The following is a 17980-nucleotide window of genomic DNA, read 5'->3' as shown; positions in this document are numbered from 1 at the left end:
AGAAGAAGAAGAAGAAAGAAAAGATAAGAAGAAAATCTTCTCGACTTGGTCTTGATAAGGCCGACCGAAATTGTTAAAGGAACCCGTCCAAACGATAAGGACAGCCAGGCGGTTTAAAGCAAAATGACCAATTCGTCTTTCATAAAAATCTGATGATTCCTTCTTCGTCCGGCATCCGATTGACACGTTGAGCAGTCCATTTTGCTGAACTTTTGAGATCTATTCGATGCCACTAGTTTCGTATCTAAATCGTTGTTAGATTAATTTCTATTAATTAAGATCTATATTAACTAATCGAGTCATCATCGGCTAAATCGTATCTTGACTGGTCTAATAGCGTTGACGAGCTTGAGGGTCCTTACATTCTCCCCACCTTATACATTTTCGTCCTAGAAAATCGAAACATCCTTCTGGTCTTCATAAACTCCCCACCTTAGAGAAAAAAAACTATTTTTCGACTAACTGCAAGTACTGCTCATACTTACAAACCCGCGAAAATCAACTCATCTTAAATGAGTTCAAAGCAACATGAAATGAAACACAAATATAGAAGGCTTTCTACAACTAAGATCTAGAATTTGTGGCTCTAGGTTTAGTACATTAATTTCTATTCCAATAGATTACTAGTTCTAAGTACATTAGAAGATATTCTATAGTAAAGTTTCTATTTGAATTTGTAATTTATCAATTAAAATTATCAACCTCAGTTATACCGATTTAAGCACTAACAGATAAATAAGTCTAAATTCTTCACACTAGTTTTCTATCTCAATAAATTAATGGTTCTTCGTATGAGTACAGGTACTCAATGAGTTTCTACATGACATCCGGGATCTATCAAATATGTTAAGATCGCTCTACTATTAGATTGTCTACATGTTCATAAATATTAGACTAATTATTTTTTAATCTATATTAGCTTCACAAAACATAAAGTAATTGGTTTACCCTATAATTTTTGGTTCATTACACGTGCACACAACCAAACAAACAAATCAATCAACCAAATAAATATTTTAGATATTGATAGCTTTTAGTGATTAAGATTTATCTCACAAACCAATCTAGTTCTAAACTAATCTAGTTCATCAACTGACACTAGCTATAAACTATTGTTCCCCATGTAAGATCTAATAGTGAGCTTTGATACCAACTTGTGACGCCCCAACCTAACCACCTGCTTAGCTAATAGGATTACAGCCTAATTGAAGCATCAAATCTAAATTATCGAATTTAATAATCATAATTACATAAACTATGACAACGCTAACCCAACACTCTGATATTCATAATGAAAGTATCTCGAATGGTATAAATATGATAGTGTGTTGTTTTCAGAATAAAGAAATAATACATATAATAATAGATACACATCTTTGTATCAACAACTCCAAGCAATGAAAACGAATGTCTTCACGTACACCATCTCTTCTAGAAACTGAAACTGAAGTGGAAACAAGTGAGCACATCGTCCCAAACGGGTGCTCAATGGAAATATATAACCCTCAAGTAATCACTAACAAACTCTAAAGCGATAAACAATTTAAGTACAACAATGTAGGAAAAACAATTAACATAACATACACCAAAAACCAAACACCGATCACAACATCGAGAATATGAAATCAAGAAGAAAAAACATAATGAAATCGCATGCTACACTTTCTACAAACAATCAAACATAACATGCACTTGCGTAATTTCTCCAGATAGAATATTGTATATATAGTATCTCACATCTCGCACTACTAAAGGCAATATAAAATACGTAAATGAATATCGCACATCTCGCGCTTCTAATAATATCGCACATCTCGCACTACTTAACTTAGCAAGGATCTGTGGGGATACACAGGCACTCCTCGCGGGGAAATTAAACAACGCATATCACATCTCATACTCATCCAATTGTACAACAAACATGCTCACAGATAGTAAAGACACATCATACTCGCAGTTTAAATATAAACTTAATGATTACAAAAAGGTTATAAGAGTTCCCACCTGATTGATGACAAGCCACTCCTACCCCGATATCCTCAATCCACTGGTTCATATTTTGAATCGATCGTTGTTATTAAAGACCAACTGTTAATTACACAAGCGCTCTAAGAGTTTAGCCAAAAGGCTCACACAAGGATCATACAAGTCTATCTAATGGTTCTAAACGCATTTATGGTTCTACACCTTTTCATTATCTATCTTTAGCTTATCTAGGGTATGTTAATCCAATTAGGTTGATTATATAAACCATTAGATAAGTCTTATGAATATCTATAACTTTGTAGAAGGAACCAAAAGTCAATTTAGACCATAAGGGTCTAATATGTCAAAATAGGAAAACTATTCATAAGCCCAAGCACACTAAACAATCCCATTAACTTAAGGCCTGGTCCATCTAACAGTCACCAACAGTCACTAAATGTCAAAGGAGTCAACTGACAGTCAACGTCTAAGTCCAGTCAAAGGAAAGTTAAAGGGTTAACTTGTTCAAGGTCAAGTCTAGTCTTGGCTCACTGAGCCGGTTCTGAATCAAACCTATTCAACTCAGTCAGACACACAAGTGACTGGTAAAGGATTCAGGTACAGGCCTTGCACAGGCCAAACTTCTAATGCATAAACATGACGCAACACAAACAATACCAAGAAAAAAAGATGTATTTAAATATAAACAGTTCTATAAGCTACATCTTGCTTCCAACTTCATATCAACTAAGATGCCAACAATAACATCATTATCTTCATTTCTTCTCAACAGATTCATGCATCTCCATTTCCAATTCATTTCCTTTTACCTTGCAATTCCCAATACCAGCAATAACAACATCAGGCTTCACTTCAAAAGTTCATTCAAACCGCCATGGTAGCTTAATCCTTCATCCTGCAGATTCGACATCCTCATCTCAGCCAAAATTTAATCTCAGCTTAGATACCTTTAGCTTCAGCGATACAAATCATTTAAACCACTAACCATAATATCAAATTTATCTTGCTCATCCTTCTTGTATTATCCAGTAACTGCCTTACTGACTCGACTAAAATCTACAGCTCAACTAGTGTCCTCCATAAACTCATCACCAACTCGACTCTTCCCTGCACATAACAAACTATATGCACCTCCACCAGTTCAACATTAACTACCCTGCCATGTCCTGCATCAGTAACCAATCTGGTATCAACACCATCTCCATAATCATGTGCTTTACTAAATCACCACCACCACCATAAGCTATTCCATCACCACCTGGATTCAATACAACCACCAACTCTGTAGTTCAAGAACATCTTTCAATTCCTCATTCTTTAACAGATTCACAACCTCAGTTAAGACCACCTCCATCAACACAAATACTAACAACCATCTAACTCTTCAGTTCAGTTAAAAATTCACAATATCCTCACCAGCTGCAACTTCAGTTTATTCATTTTAATCAAATCTTCAATCTAATAAGGCTCAATATTAACAACACCATTTCTTCATTCCAAAACTTCAACTGTATCAACATTCCCAAACTCTTCTCCAGACCACCATCATAAACAACTTCACAACTTTCATCTCTTCATCTGTGATTCAGTTCCTCCCATATAACCATCCCTCTCTCAACTGAGAACAAAACTTAATTTCACTGAGATATCCATTCATCACCTGTAACCTTAACTAAATCCGCTCATATATTTCAACACCCAAGTTCAACCTTCATCTTCTTAATCAAACCTCTCTTCCAAATTCTGTAATTAAATTTATCACCACCAAGAACCCTAATTCTTAAATTGATTTACTAAGAACCTACAATTAAACACTAAATAACCAAATTCACTTCAATTAACAACAAACCCATCTAATATCTATCAAATCATAACACTTCCATAAAGAAAATTCAATAAATTAGAACCCTAATTTCACTTACCCTTTTCCCTGGTTTTTAGAACTCTATCAACAACAGAACTATCACCTTTTCCTTTAATTCTTCAATCTACCAATCTTCAGATGGATTGTTCAGACAAAAACACGCTCAAAACTTCGAAATCGATATTAACAGGGAGGAGAAGAGGAGAAACAGAGAAGAAGAAGAAGAAAGAAAAGATAAGAAGAAAATCTTCCCGACTTGGTCTTGATAAGGCCGACCGAAATTGCTAAAGGCACCCGTCCAAACGATAAGGGAAGCCAGGCGGTTTAAAGAAAAATGACTAATTCGTCTTTCATAAAAATATGATGATTCCTTCTTCGTCCGGCATCCAATTGACACATTTGAACTATCCATTTCGTTGAACTTTTGAGATCTATTTGATGCCACTAGTTTTGTATCTAAATCGTTGTTAGATTAGTTTCTATTAATTAAGATCTATATTAACTAATCGAGTCATCAGCGGCTAAATCGTATCTTGACTGGTTTAATAGCGTTGACGAGCTTGAGGGTCCTTACATTCTCCCCACCTTATACATTTTCGTCCTCGAAAATCGAAACATCCTTCTGGTCTTCATAAACTCTCCACCTTAGAGAAAAAACATTATCTTTCGATTAACTGCAAGTACCGCTTATACTTACAAACACACGAAAATCAACTCATCTTAAATGAATTTAAAGCAACATGAAATGAAACACAAATCTAGAAGGCTTTCTACAACTAAGATCTAGAATTTGTGGCTCTAGGTTCAGTACATTAATTTATATTCCAATAGATTACTGGTTCTAAGTACATTAGAAGATATTCTATAGTAAAGTTTCTATTTGAATCTGTATTTTATCAATTAAAATTATCAACCTCAGTTATACCGATTTAAGCACTAACAGATAAATAAGTCTAAATTCTTTACACTAATTTTCTATCTCAATAAATTAATGGTTCTGCGTATGAGTAAAGGTACTAAATCAGTTTCTACATGACATCCGGGATCTATCAAATATGTTAATATCACTATTTTTCTACTATTAGATTGTCTACATGTTCATAAATATTAGACTAGTTATTCTTTAATCTATATTAGCTTCGCAAAACATAAAGTAATTAGTTTACCCTACAATTTTTAGTACATTACACGTGCACACAACCAAACAAACAAATCAATCAACCAAATAAATATTTTATCTATTGATAGCTTTTAGTGATTAAGATTTATCTCACAACCCAATCTAGTTCTAAACTAATCTAGTTTACCAACTGACACTAGTTATAAACCATTGTTCCCCATGTAAGATCTAATAGTGAGCTCTGATACGAACTTGTGACGCCCAATCTAACCAATTGCTTAGCTAATTGGATTACAGCCTAATTGAAGCATCAAATCTAAATTATCGAATTTAATAATCATAATTACATAAACTATGACAACGCTAACCCAACACTCTGATATTCATAATGAAAGTATCTCGAATGGTATAAATATGATAGTGTGTTGTTTTCAGAATAAAGAAATAATACATATAATAATACATACACATCTTTGTATCAACAACTCCAAGCAATGAAAACGAATGTCTTCACGTACACCATCTCTTTTGGAAAATGAAACTGAAGTGGAAACAAGTGATTACATCGTCCCAAAGGGGTGCTCAGTGGAAACATATAACTTTCAAGTAATCACTAACAAACTCTAAAGCGATAAATAATTTAAGTACAAAAATGTAGGAAAAACAATTAACATAACATAAACCAAACACCGATTACAACATCGAGAATATGAAATCAAGAAGAAAAAACATAATGAAATCGCATGCTACACTTTCTACAAACAATCAAACATAACATGCACTTGCGTAATTTCCCCAGATAAAATATTGTGTATATAGTATCGCACATCTCACACTACCAAAAGCAATATAAAATACGTAAATGAATACCGCACATCTCGCGCTACTAACAATATCGCACATCTCGCACTATTAAAGGCAATATAAAATACGTAAATGAATATCGCACATCTCGCGCTACTAATAATATGGCACATCTCGCGCTACTTAACTTAGCAAGGATCTGTGGGGATACACAGGCACTCCTCGCGGGGAAATTAAACAACGCATATCACATCTCATACTCATCCAATTGTACAACAAACATGCTCACAGATAGTAAAGACACATCATACTCGCAGTTTAAATATAAACTTAATGATTATAAAAAGGTTACAAGAGTTCCCACCTGATTGATGACAACCCACTCCTGCCCCGAGATCCTCAATCCACTGGTTCATCTTTTGAATCAATCGTTGTTAATAAAGACAAACTGTTAATCACACAAGCACTCTAAGAGTTTAGCCAAAAGGCTCACACAAGGATCATACAAGTCTATCTAATGGTTCTAAACGCATTTATGGTTCTACACCTTTTTACTATCTATCTTTAGCTTATCTAGGGTATGTTAATCCAATTAGGTTGATTTTATAGACCATTAGAAAAGTCTTATGAATATCTACAACTTTGTAGAAGGAACCAAAAGTCAATTTAGACCATAAGGGTCTAATATGTCAAAATAGGATAACTATGCCTAAGCCCAAATCCACTAAACAAGCCCATTAACTTAAGGCCTGTTCCATCTAACAGTCATCAACAGTCACTAACTGTCAAAGGAGTCAACTGACGGTCAACGTCTAAGTCCAATCAAAGGAAAGTCAAAGGGTTAACTCGGTCAAAGTCAAGTCTAGTCTTGGCTCACTGAGCCGGTTCTGAGTCAAACCTATTCAACTCAGTCAGAAGCACATCTGACTGGTAAAGGATTCAGGTACAAGCCTTGCACGGGCCAAACTTCTAATGCATAAACATGATGCAACACAAACATACCAAGAACAAAAGATGTATTTCTAACTATACACAATTCTATAAGCTACATCTAGCTTCCAACTTCATATCAACTAAGATGCCAACAATAACATCAATAGCGTCATTTCTTCTGAACAGATTCATGCACCTCCATTTCCAGTTCATTTCCTTTCACCTTGCAATTCCCAATACCAGCAATAACAACATCAGGCTTCGCTTCAAAAGTTCATTCAAACCGCCATAGTAGCTTAATCCTTCATCCTGCAGATTCGACATCCTGATCTCAGCCACAATTTAATCTCAGCTTAGATACCTTTAGCTTCAGCCAAACAAATCATTTAAACCACTAACCATAATATCAAATTTATCTTGCTCATCCTTCTTGTATTATCCAGTAACTGCCTTACTGACTCGACTACAATCTACAACTAAACTATAGTCCTCCATAAACTCATCACCAACTCGACTCTTTCATGCACATAAAAAACTATATGCACCTCCACCAGTTCAACATTAACTACCCTGCCATGTCCTTCATCAGTAACCAATCTAGTATCAACACTATCTCCATAATCATGTGCTTTACTAAACCATCACCACCAAAAGCAATTCTATCACCACCTGATTTCAATACAACCACCAACTCTGTAGTTTAATAACATCTTTCAATTCCTCATTCTTTAATAGATTCACAACCTCAGTTAAGAATACCTTCATCAACACAAATACCTAACAACTATCTAACTCTTCAGTTCACTTAAAACTTCACAATATCCCCACCATCCGCAACTTCAGTTCATTCATCTTAATCAAATCTTCAATCCAATCCAGGCTCAATATTAACATCACCATTTATCCATTCCAAAACTTCAATTGTATCAACATTCCCAAACTCTTCTCCATACCACCATCATAAACAACTTCACAACTTTCATCTCTTCATTTGTGATTCAATTCTCCCATATAACCATCCTTGTCTCAATTGTAACCTTAACTAAATCCGCTCATTTATTTCAACAACCAAGTTCAACCTTCATCTTCTTAATCAAACCTCTCTTCTAAATTCTGTAATTAAATTCATCACCACCAAGAACCTTAATTCTTAAATTGATTTACTAAGAACCTATAATTAAAACCTAAATAACCAAATTCACTTCAATTAACAACTAACCCGTCTACAATCTATCAAATCATAACACTTCCAGAAAGAAATTTCAATAAATTAGAACCCTAATTTCACTTTCCCTTTTCCCTGATTTCCAGAACTCTATCAACAACAGAGCTATCACCTTCTCCTTTAATTCGTCAAGCTACCAAGCTTCAGGTGGATTTTTCAGACAAAAACACGATCAAAACTTCGAAATCGATATAAACAGGTATGAGAAGAGGAGAAACAAAGAAGAAGAAGAAGAAAAAGAAGAAGAAGAAGAAGAAAAAAAGATAAGAAGAAAATATTCTTGACTTGGTCTTGATAAGGCCGACCGAAATTGCTAAAGGAACCCGTCCAAAGGATAAGGACAGCCAGGCGGTTTAAAGCAAAATGACTAATTCGTCTTTCATAAAATCTGATGATTCCTTTTTCGTCCGGCATCCGATTGACACGTTCGAGCAGTCCATTTCGCTGAACTTTTGAGATCTATTCGATGCCACTAGTTTCGTATCTAAATCGTTGTTAGATTAATTTCTATTAATTAAGATCTATACTAACTAATCGAGTCATCAGCGGCTAAATCGTATCTTGACTGGTCTGATAGCATTAACAATCTTGAGGGTCCTTACATTCTCCCCACCTTATACATTTTCGTCCTCGAAAATCGAAACATCCTTCTGGTCTTCATAAACTCCCCACCTTAGAGAAAAAACACTGTTTTTCGACTAGCTGCAAGTACTGCTCATACTTACAAAAGCGCGAAAATCAACTCATCTTAAATGAGTTCAAAGCAACATAAAATGAAACACAAATCTATAAGGCTTTCTACAACTAAGATCTAGAATTTGTGTCTCTAGGTTCACTACATTAATTTCTATTCCAATAGATTACTGGTTCTAAGTACATTAGAAGATATTTTATAGTAAAGTTTCTATTCGAATTTGTAATTTATCAATTAAAATTATCAACCTCAGTTATACCGATTTAAGCACTAACAGATAAATAAGTCTAAATTCTTCACACTAATTTTCTATCTCAATAAATTAATGGTTCTACGTATGAGTACAGGTGCTCAATGAGTTTCTACATGGCATCCGGGATCTATTAAATATGTTAATATCGCTATTTTTCTACTATTAGATTGTCTACATATTCATAAATATTAGACTAATTGTTCTTTAATCTATATTAGCTTCGCAAAACATAAAGTAATTGGTTTACCCTACAATTTTTAGTTCATTACACGTGCACACAACCAACCAAACAAACAAATCAATCAACTAAATAAATATTTTAGATATTGATAGCTTTTAGTGATTAAGATTTATCTCACAACCCAATCTAGTTCTAAATTAATCTAGTTCACCAACTGACACTATCTATAAACCATTGTTCCCCATGTAAGATCTAATAGTGAGCTTTGATACCAACTTGTGACGCCCCAACCTAACCACCTGCTTAGCTAATAGGATTACAGCCTAATTGAAGCATCAGATCTAAATTATCGTATTTAATAATCATAATTACATAAACTATGACAACGCTAACCCAACGCTCTGATATTCAAAATGAAAGTATCTCAAATGGTATAAATATGATAATGTGTTGTTTTTAGAATAAAGAAATAATACATATAATAATAGATGCACATCTTTGTATCAACAACTCCAAGCTATGAAAAGGAATGTCTTCACGTACACCATCTCTTCTGGAAACTGAAACTGAAGTGGAAACAAGTGAGCACATCGTCCCAAAGGGGTGCTCAGTGGAAACATATAACTCTCAAGTAATCACTAAAAACTCTAAAGCGATAAACAAGTCAAGTACAACAATGTATGAAAAACAATAAACATAACATACACCAAACACCGATCACAATATCGAGAATACGAAATCAAGAAGAAAAGACATAATGAAATCGCATGCTACACTTTCTACAAACAATCAAACATAACATGCACTTGAGTAATTTCCCCAGATAGAATATTGTATATATAGTATCGCACATCTCGCACTACTAAAGGAAATATAAAATACGTAAATGAATATCTCACATCTCGCGCTACTAATAATATCGCACATCTCGCACTACTTAACTTAGCAAGGATCTGGGGGATATACAGGCACTCCTCGCGGGGAAATTAAACAACACATATCATATCTCATACTCATCCAATTGTACAACAAACATGCTCACAGATAGTAAAGACACATCATACTCGCAGTTTAAATGTAACTTAATGATTACAAAAAGGTTACAAGAGTTCCCACCTGATTGATGACAAGCCACTCCTACCCCGAGATCCTCAATCCACAGGTTCATCCTTTGAATCGATCGTTGTTCTTAAAGATCAACTGTTAATCATACAAGCACCCTAAGAGTTTAGCCAAAAGGCTCACACAAGGATCATACAAGTCTATCTAATAGTTCTAAACGCATTTATGGTTCTACACGTTTTCATTATCTATCTTTAGCTTATCTAGGGTATGTTAATCCAATTAGGTTGATTTTATAGACCACTAGATAAGTGCTATGAATATCTAAAACTTTGTAGAAGGAACCAAAAGTCAATTTAGACCATAAGGGTCTAATATGTCAAAATAGGAAAACTATGCCTAAGCCCAAGTCCACTAAAAAAGCCCATTAACTTAAGGCCCGGTCCATCTAACAGTCACTAACTGTCATAGGAGTCAACTGACGGTCAACGTCTAAGTCCAGTCAAATACAAGTCAAAGGGTTAACTCGATCAAGGTCAAGTCTAGTCTTGGCTCACTGAGCTGGTTCTGAGTCAAACCTATTCAACTCAGTCAGACACACATGTGACTGGTAAAGGATTCAGGTATAGGCCTTGCACATGCCAAACTTCTAATGCATAAACATGACGCAACACAAACATAACAAGAACAAAAGATGTATTTCTAACTGTACACAGTTTTATAAGCTACATCTAGCTTCCAACTTCATATCAACTAAGATGCCAACAATAACATCATTAGCTTCATTTCTACTCAACTAGTTAATGCTTCTCCATTTCCAGTTCAATTCCTTCCACCTTGTTGTTCCCAATACTAGCAATAACAGCACCAGGCTTCACTTCAAAAGTTCATTCAAACCGCCATAGTAGCTTAATCCTTCATCCTACAGATTCGACATCCTCATCTCAGCCACAATTTAATCTCAACTTAGATACCTTTAGCTTCAGCCATACAAATCATTTAAACCACTATCCATAGTATCAAATTTATCTTGCTTATCCTTCTTGTATTATCCAGTAACTGCCTTAGTGACTCGACTACAATCTACATCTCAACTAGTGTCCTCCATAAACTCATCACCAACTCGACTCTTCCATGCACATAACAAACTATATGCACCTCCACCAGTTAAACATTAATTACCCTGCCATGTCCTGCATCAGTAACCAATCTATTATCAACACCGTCTCCATAATCATGTGCTTTACTAAACCACCACCACCACCATAAGCAATTTCATCACCACCTGATTTCAATACAACCACCAACTATGTAGTTCAAGAACATCTTTCAATTCCTCATTCATTAACAGATTCACAACCTCAGTTAAGACCACCTCCATCAACACAAATACCTAACAACCATCTAACTCTTCGGTTCAGTTAAAACTTCACAATATCCCCACCATCTGCAACTTCAGTTCATTCATCTTAATCAAATATTTAATCCAATCCAGGATCAATATTAACATCACCATTTCTCCATTCCAAAACTTCAATTGTATCAACATTCCCAAACTCTTCTCCATACCACCATCATAAACAACTTCACAACATCTCTTCATCTGTGATTCAGTTCCTCCCATATAACCATCCCTGTCTCAACTGAGAACAAAACTGAATTTCACTGAGATATCCATTCATCACCTGTAACCTTAACTAAATCCGCTCATATATTTCAACACCCAAGTTCAACCTTCATCTTCTTAATCAAACCTCTCTTCCAAATTCTGTAATTAAATTCATCACCACCAAGAACCCTAATTCTTAAATTGATTTACTAAGAACCTGCAATTAAACCCTAAATAACCAAATTCACTTCAATTAACAACAAATCCATCTACAATCTATCAAATCATAACACTTCCATAAAAAAATTCAATAAATTAGAACCCTAATTTCACTTACCCTTTTCCCTAATTTCCATAACTCTATCAATAGCAGAACTACCACCTTCTCCTTTAATTCGTCAAGCTACCAAGCTTCAAATGGATTGTTCAGACAAAAACACTCTCAAAACTTAGAAATCCGATATTAACAGGTAGGAGAATAGGAGAAACAGAGAAGAAGAAGAAGAAGAAGAAGAAATAAAAGATAAGAAGAAAATCTTCTCGACTTGGTCTTGATAAGGCCGACTGAAATTGCTAAAGGCACCTGTCCAAACGATAAGGGCAGCCAGGCGATTTAAAGCAAAATGACTAATTCGTCTTTCATAAAAATCTGATGATTCCTTCTTCGTCCGACATCTGATTGACACGTTCGAGATGTCCATTTCGCTAAACTTTTGAGATCTATTCGATGCCACTAGTTTCGTATCCAAATTGTTGTTAGATTAATTTCTATTAATTAAGATCTATATTAACTAATCGAGTCATTAGCGACTAAATCGTATCTTGACTGGTCTAATAGCATTGACGAGCTTGAGGGTCCTTACATTATCAATATCACAAAGAATTCTCTTCTTACCAGCTCTGTCGTTTCACCAAGAAAATTTAATGCCCCACCTTGAAGCTTGTAATAGTTTGAATGTTTCAAGACAATTTCTAAAATCATTCATGGACACCAATAAAGGTTTTCTAACTCCAACCTTTTCTTCAATGCTCAACACCACATTAAAATATCCAATTACCATCCATGGTGAATTAATGTCGCTAATCCCCACCAATTCTTCCCACAATTCTCTCCTATCAATTATAATACATGCAGCATGAATTCCAGTTACTAAAACTTCACCTATTTGAACAGTAATAGCTTGTCTGGTGGATGAAATTACAGTTGGTCTAGGCAAAGAACTATGCTAGACTAACCAAATATTACCTTTAGATTGTTCACTAGAATTATGAATGATCATCTGACACATCCCAGGAAGTTTCAAGCCTCTATTAACATTATTTGATACTCTTATTTTGGGCTCAACAACCCATAACAAATAAGGATTAAAATTATTAAATAAACTTCTTAGCTTGTCTTTGGCTTGAATCCTTTTCAAACGTTTGACATTCCAAAAGATTACTCTCATTGAGATTGATTGGTATGAGAAGTATTAGAACTTCCCACTCCTGTATATGATTTAACTGAAGTATGAGCTAGTTTTCTTGTTACCACATTAGAAACACCTTTAGTAGCTTTTCCTTTAGTAGGTTTACTAATTACTTTAGAAAAAATTTGATCCTGTTTTTCAGCTACCTCTATCAATGCTTGATATTTTCTTGGAGATGCAAAATTTTTAGCAGAAACAGAATTGGTATGAATGTTTCTGAGTTAATTAATAGTACCTGATACTTCCTTCCATCCTTCCAAATTTTTTCCACCAGAATTGATATTTGACAGTACTTGAGAAGATAATGCTTTAGATGATGTATTGTTGGGTATTTCGGAGTTAACTTGAGGTGTTATCATAACAGGTTCTGACACACCACCAGTGTTTTGTAAAGGTTTAACACAATTGCCTACATCAAATAGTTTTCTAACAGATAACTCAGGAAACTCAATAGGAGATTCTAGTACACCAGTAAAGTTATTATCCTTACAAGCTGGAGTGGTACTATTAGAATGAATTATAAGCTCATCCCTCTTTTCACTTAAAACATCATCACTAACCATTGATATACTCCCTTCCTTATCATATTTTGAAGGAAAACATATATCAAAACCACCAGAATTTTGAACTAAAACTTTCTTTGGAGTGTATCTCCATTGAGGTTTTTGATTAATGTGCTTTTTACCACCAGGAACTTGAGTTTTCCTTGCCACTCTACATTCTGTAACCAAGTGACCCACAATCTTGAAATGACTCCAAAACTTAGGCATTCTTGATACTCTAACTTCTTGCTCAAACTTACAGTATTTTGATTCAAACACTACCTCATTAAGGATAACATTAGTTAAATCAATCTCCACCAAAATGCTAGCATAATATCCAAATTTTTTTCCAGGGTTATGGAGTCAAGACGGATTGGTCTACCAATTGCACTACCCATTGACATAAATATAGCATCCTTCCAATATTCAATACTCAATCCTGGAAACAGCATCCATACAAAAGAACTAGAAGATTTTTGTTGTTCAGGCTTCAAATCTCGTTCTTAGAATTTAAGTTTTAGATATTGCGATTCAACCTCCTAGAAACCCTCATAGATAAACTTCATATCATCCTTGTTTTCTAATTTGATAATAAAGAAACCTTTTCCAATAGGAATGAGTTGACATTTACCTGTAAGAGTCCATTGTTTCCTCAAACAAGCTTCAACAACTGTCATCTTCAATTTCACAAAATCCAGTCTGCCAATCAAACTAAATCTCCATTCATTCACGGTCTCATCAATAATCTAATCCGGAATAAAAACTGATGGATTAAGATTCATAGGAACAATACTATTTTCTGATCTAAAATTATTTGAAATCTCAGATTCCGATCTAGAATTTGAGAATTCCTCCATTTAAATTCAGTTTTCAGACATATTAATGAGATCACCTGAAGAAAATGGTAATGAATTACTCTGAACTAACACCTGAATCGATGCAAACACCTGAATTGATGACGACAAAGCACTAAAAACAAGAAATAACTTCGAGAAAAAAATTCTCAGATTCAATCACCGAGTTGCAGAGCGCGACTCGGCCCTAAAAATCTGTTTATTTTGTGTTTATATTCCGAATTGAGTTTAATTGACTTCTTATCTCTCTTCTAGTATACTTCTTTGATATTTTCTTAACCTTCTACTACTCAGGTTCTTATATTTATGTTTGATTCAAAATGGTTAATAGTTTTGTTCAAAGAGAAGAAATTGATCTTACCACTGGACACATTTATGTGAGTTGTGATGAAATTGTTAGTGCGCAACAAAGAATCGCTCTTATCTGGAAACGTATTCATGAAATTCTCATCGATCGGAACGACAATCCTAATGAAAGGGATCCCGTTTTCTTAAAAACAAAGATGAAAGCGATTAAAAAAGATTGCAGAGAATTCGTGTCAATACATAACACTATATATCGGCAACTAAAAGCGGTGCTTCATATATCAGCTTATTGTCGCACAATATAGTGCCATGTTTGACATCTATCATAACTTTGTACCAGTTGAAGATGGGGTAGATGTAATGTCTAATGGAGAGACTCGTTGGAATTACAAGTATCAGGCTAGGCCTATCGAAACTAAAAAAGCCGTAGAAACCAAGATGAAGAAGGATCGCGAGTAAGGTATATTCATCGAAGGTGATGGGGGAAATTCTTCGATTAAGATGGAAGAAGACAAGATCAATCAACATAGTGCAAATATTTTGGAGGATGTTAAGAAAACATGATCAAGTAAGGAAGCTACCAAAGAAGAACAAGAAGGTTATCTCCAAGCAGTTTGAGCGCCTAACAAACAACAAAGTTATGAAATGCATCAGCAAAAGAATTATCAAATGCACCAACAAGCGATTTATCAAATGAACGAACAACAAAGTTATCAAACGCAACTAGAGCAAGATAATACGATTATGGCTATGGATCTTAGTAAGTTAGATCCTTACGAGCGAAAATATTATTGATGTAAGAAAAATAATATATTGAAGAGGATGAATGTAATCAGCGTTGAAGATTCGGAAGATGATGAGGTTATCCACCTCTAATAGGTATCCCTTAATTGAGTTTAGTTTCTTTTATATTTTGAGTCAGTCTAGTTTTGAATAAAAAGTTGTTGTTTTATTTTTTAGTTCGTGTAGTCGGGTCTTAATTAAAACTGTTGTTTAATGAACTTAATGTAGTTGTTGCTTAAATTAATGAAAGGTTTATATTTCGAGTAACCAAAGACTATTTTTAGAAATTAACACTAACGTCTCTATTTTTTGGAATTAACACCAATGTCTCTTTTATTTTAAAAACACCAACATTGGTGTTGTGTTGTGTTGGTCACAATTGACGTAATGTTATTAGAGAGATGTTAAAAAAAATGTTCACTAATAACTAAAAATTGAAGTTACAACCGCTCATTCAACTATTGTGTGTTGTCAAAACACTTTCTTGAAAGAAATTTTCAAATGAGGTTTTTTCGTGCAACACCTTCATTAAGTAGTATAATACCCTACACTAACATCATAACGTCGTGGACGATTTCTCGATCTGAATGGGTTGAAATCTTTGCATCACCTTAATGATATTGAAATGAGGTTCGTAACGAAAATCCATTCTTTTCCATCTTCGCCATTCTCAGAGAGATGTCGCTATCACCTCCTCATCGCTTTCATCCCTTAGTCGATATTGATTGACATTAAATGTTAAAGCAGTGAATTCACCAATTGCATGGGCTATTGTTGCATATCGAAGGAACAATCATGTTGTATCACGATTATTCGGGTTTTCTCAAGAATGGTATGACAATGGATTGACTGGGAATACCATATTTCCCGTGTTCGTGCCCCTAGCCGGAAAGGATAACACCAAGTTTCGACATAAAGATAAATCTTCGTCTAATGTAAACTCTGCAGGATTCACATATGATTGAGCCATCTTTTAGAAAAATCAAGAATAAACTTAAGTGTTCTTCAAGATATAATAGTTTTCGTAGATGTGTCTTCTAAATGGGTTGTGTGGGTATATATTCTATGTTTGTGGTCAACATATCTATTTTTTTTAACTTACGCCCAACGGATATAATTTTTGGAGCTTGCGTCTATCGTCTACATTTATTGGAGCTTAAGTCCAACGACTACATTTATTGGAGCTCATGCCCAACGGCTAGATATTTTCCTATAAAACTATCCTAACTTAAATCATTTTTTTTAAACACAACAAGATCAAATCATTCTCAACCAACCCTTTAAACCATGTATTCAAACATTTCGACCAACAAGGAAAGAAAATAGTATGTGTGGAAGCAAAAGAGGTAGAAAATTGATCGGTCGAACTCGCAAGCATTGCTATCTCAAGCTTGTTTGTCAAGTTTAGTTGATCAAAACTATATACTTGATTTCTAGTCTACTTATAGCTATGTCGGATTAGGATAAAATGTGCAGTTGAGCTTTAGACTTCACGGCGTTCACCAATTGAAGAAGAAGATCCACTGAGGATCTTGAAGTAACTTCATCAACAAAAGGTATGTGGAGACTAAAACGTATCTATCACTCAGAAGTCTATTCTATCTTCTAATAAGACTAAGTCGTATAACTGTATAGACTTTTACATTATACACATTTGATATTTCGAGCCGAGTTTAACTCGCTTATCTATTTCTCGAAATATGTGTTGGAAGCTTTTTGATTTAGCTATGTTCATCGTATTCTTGACGAGTTTAGTTGGAAATAATTTATTTGTTGGAAACTAAATATAAAGCCAAAAGATGATCATGTGAAAATTACCTTGAACATCTTATATGATTTGTGTGAGACAGTCATTTGATGTTAGCTTGGGAAGTTTCGTATTGATCATTCGATCACTTGATTAATACTTGAAGCTAACGGTACATGTGAGACTGCCATTGTCGTCTTCCAAGGATGTTTCAACGATTGAAATCAGAGTTTAAAACAATTACCCATGTCTGGATAAAACACGGTATGCATACCTAGTATGCGAACTGTATTGTGATGATTCAGGTCCGGAACTCTTGTTTGCGTACCTAGTATGCGAACGGATTTACCTGAGAAGGTCCGGAACTCTTGTTTGCATACCTAGTTTCCGAACGGGTTTACCTGAGTTGTCTGGAACAATTATTCACGAACCGGGTTTGCGAACGGCTTGAATAGGCCAAGGTACGGAGCTGCTGTTCGCATACCTAGTTTGAGAACACAGTGGTGAAGTTCTAAAATCAGTTGTATATGATTCTCATACTCATATAC

Source organism: Papaver somniferum, chromosome 6, assembly GCF_003573695.1.
Source record: "Papaver somniferum cultivar HN1 chromosome 6, ASM357369v1, whole genome shotgun sequence".
Lineage (NCBI taxonomy): Eukaryota > Viridiplantae > Streptophyta > Magnoliopsida > Ranunculales > Papaveraceae > Papaver > Papaver somniferum.
Note: the sequence above shows the minus strand (reverse complement) of the source record.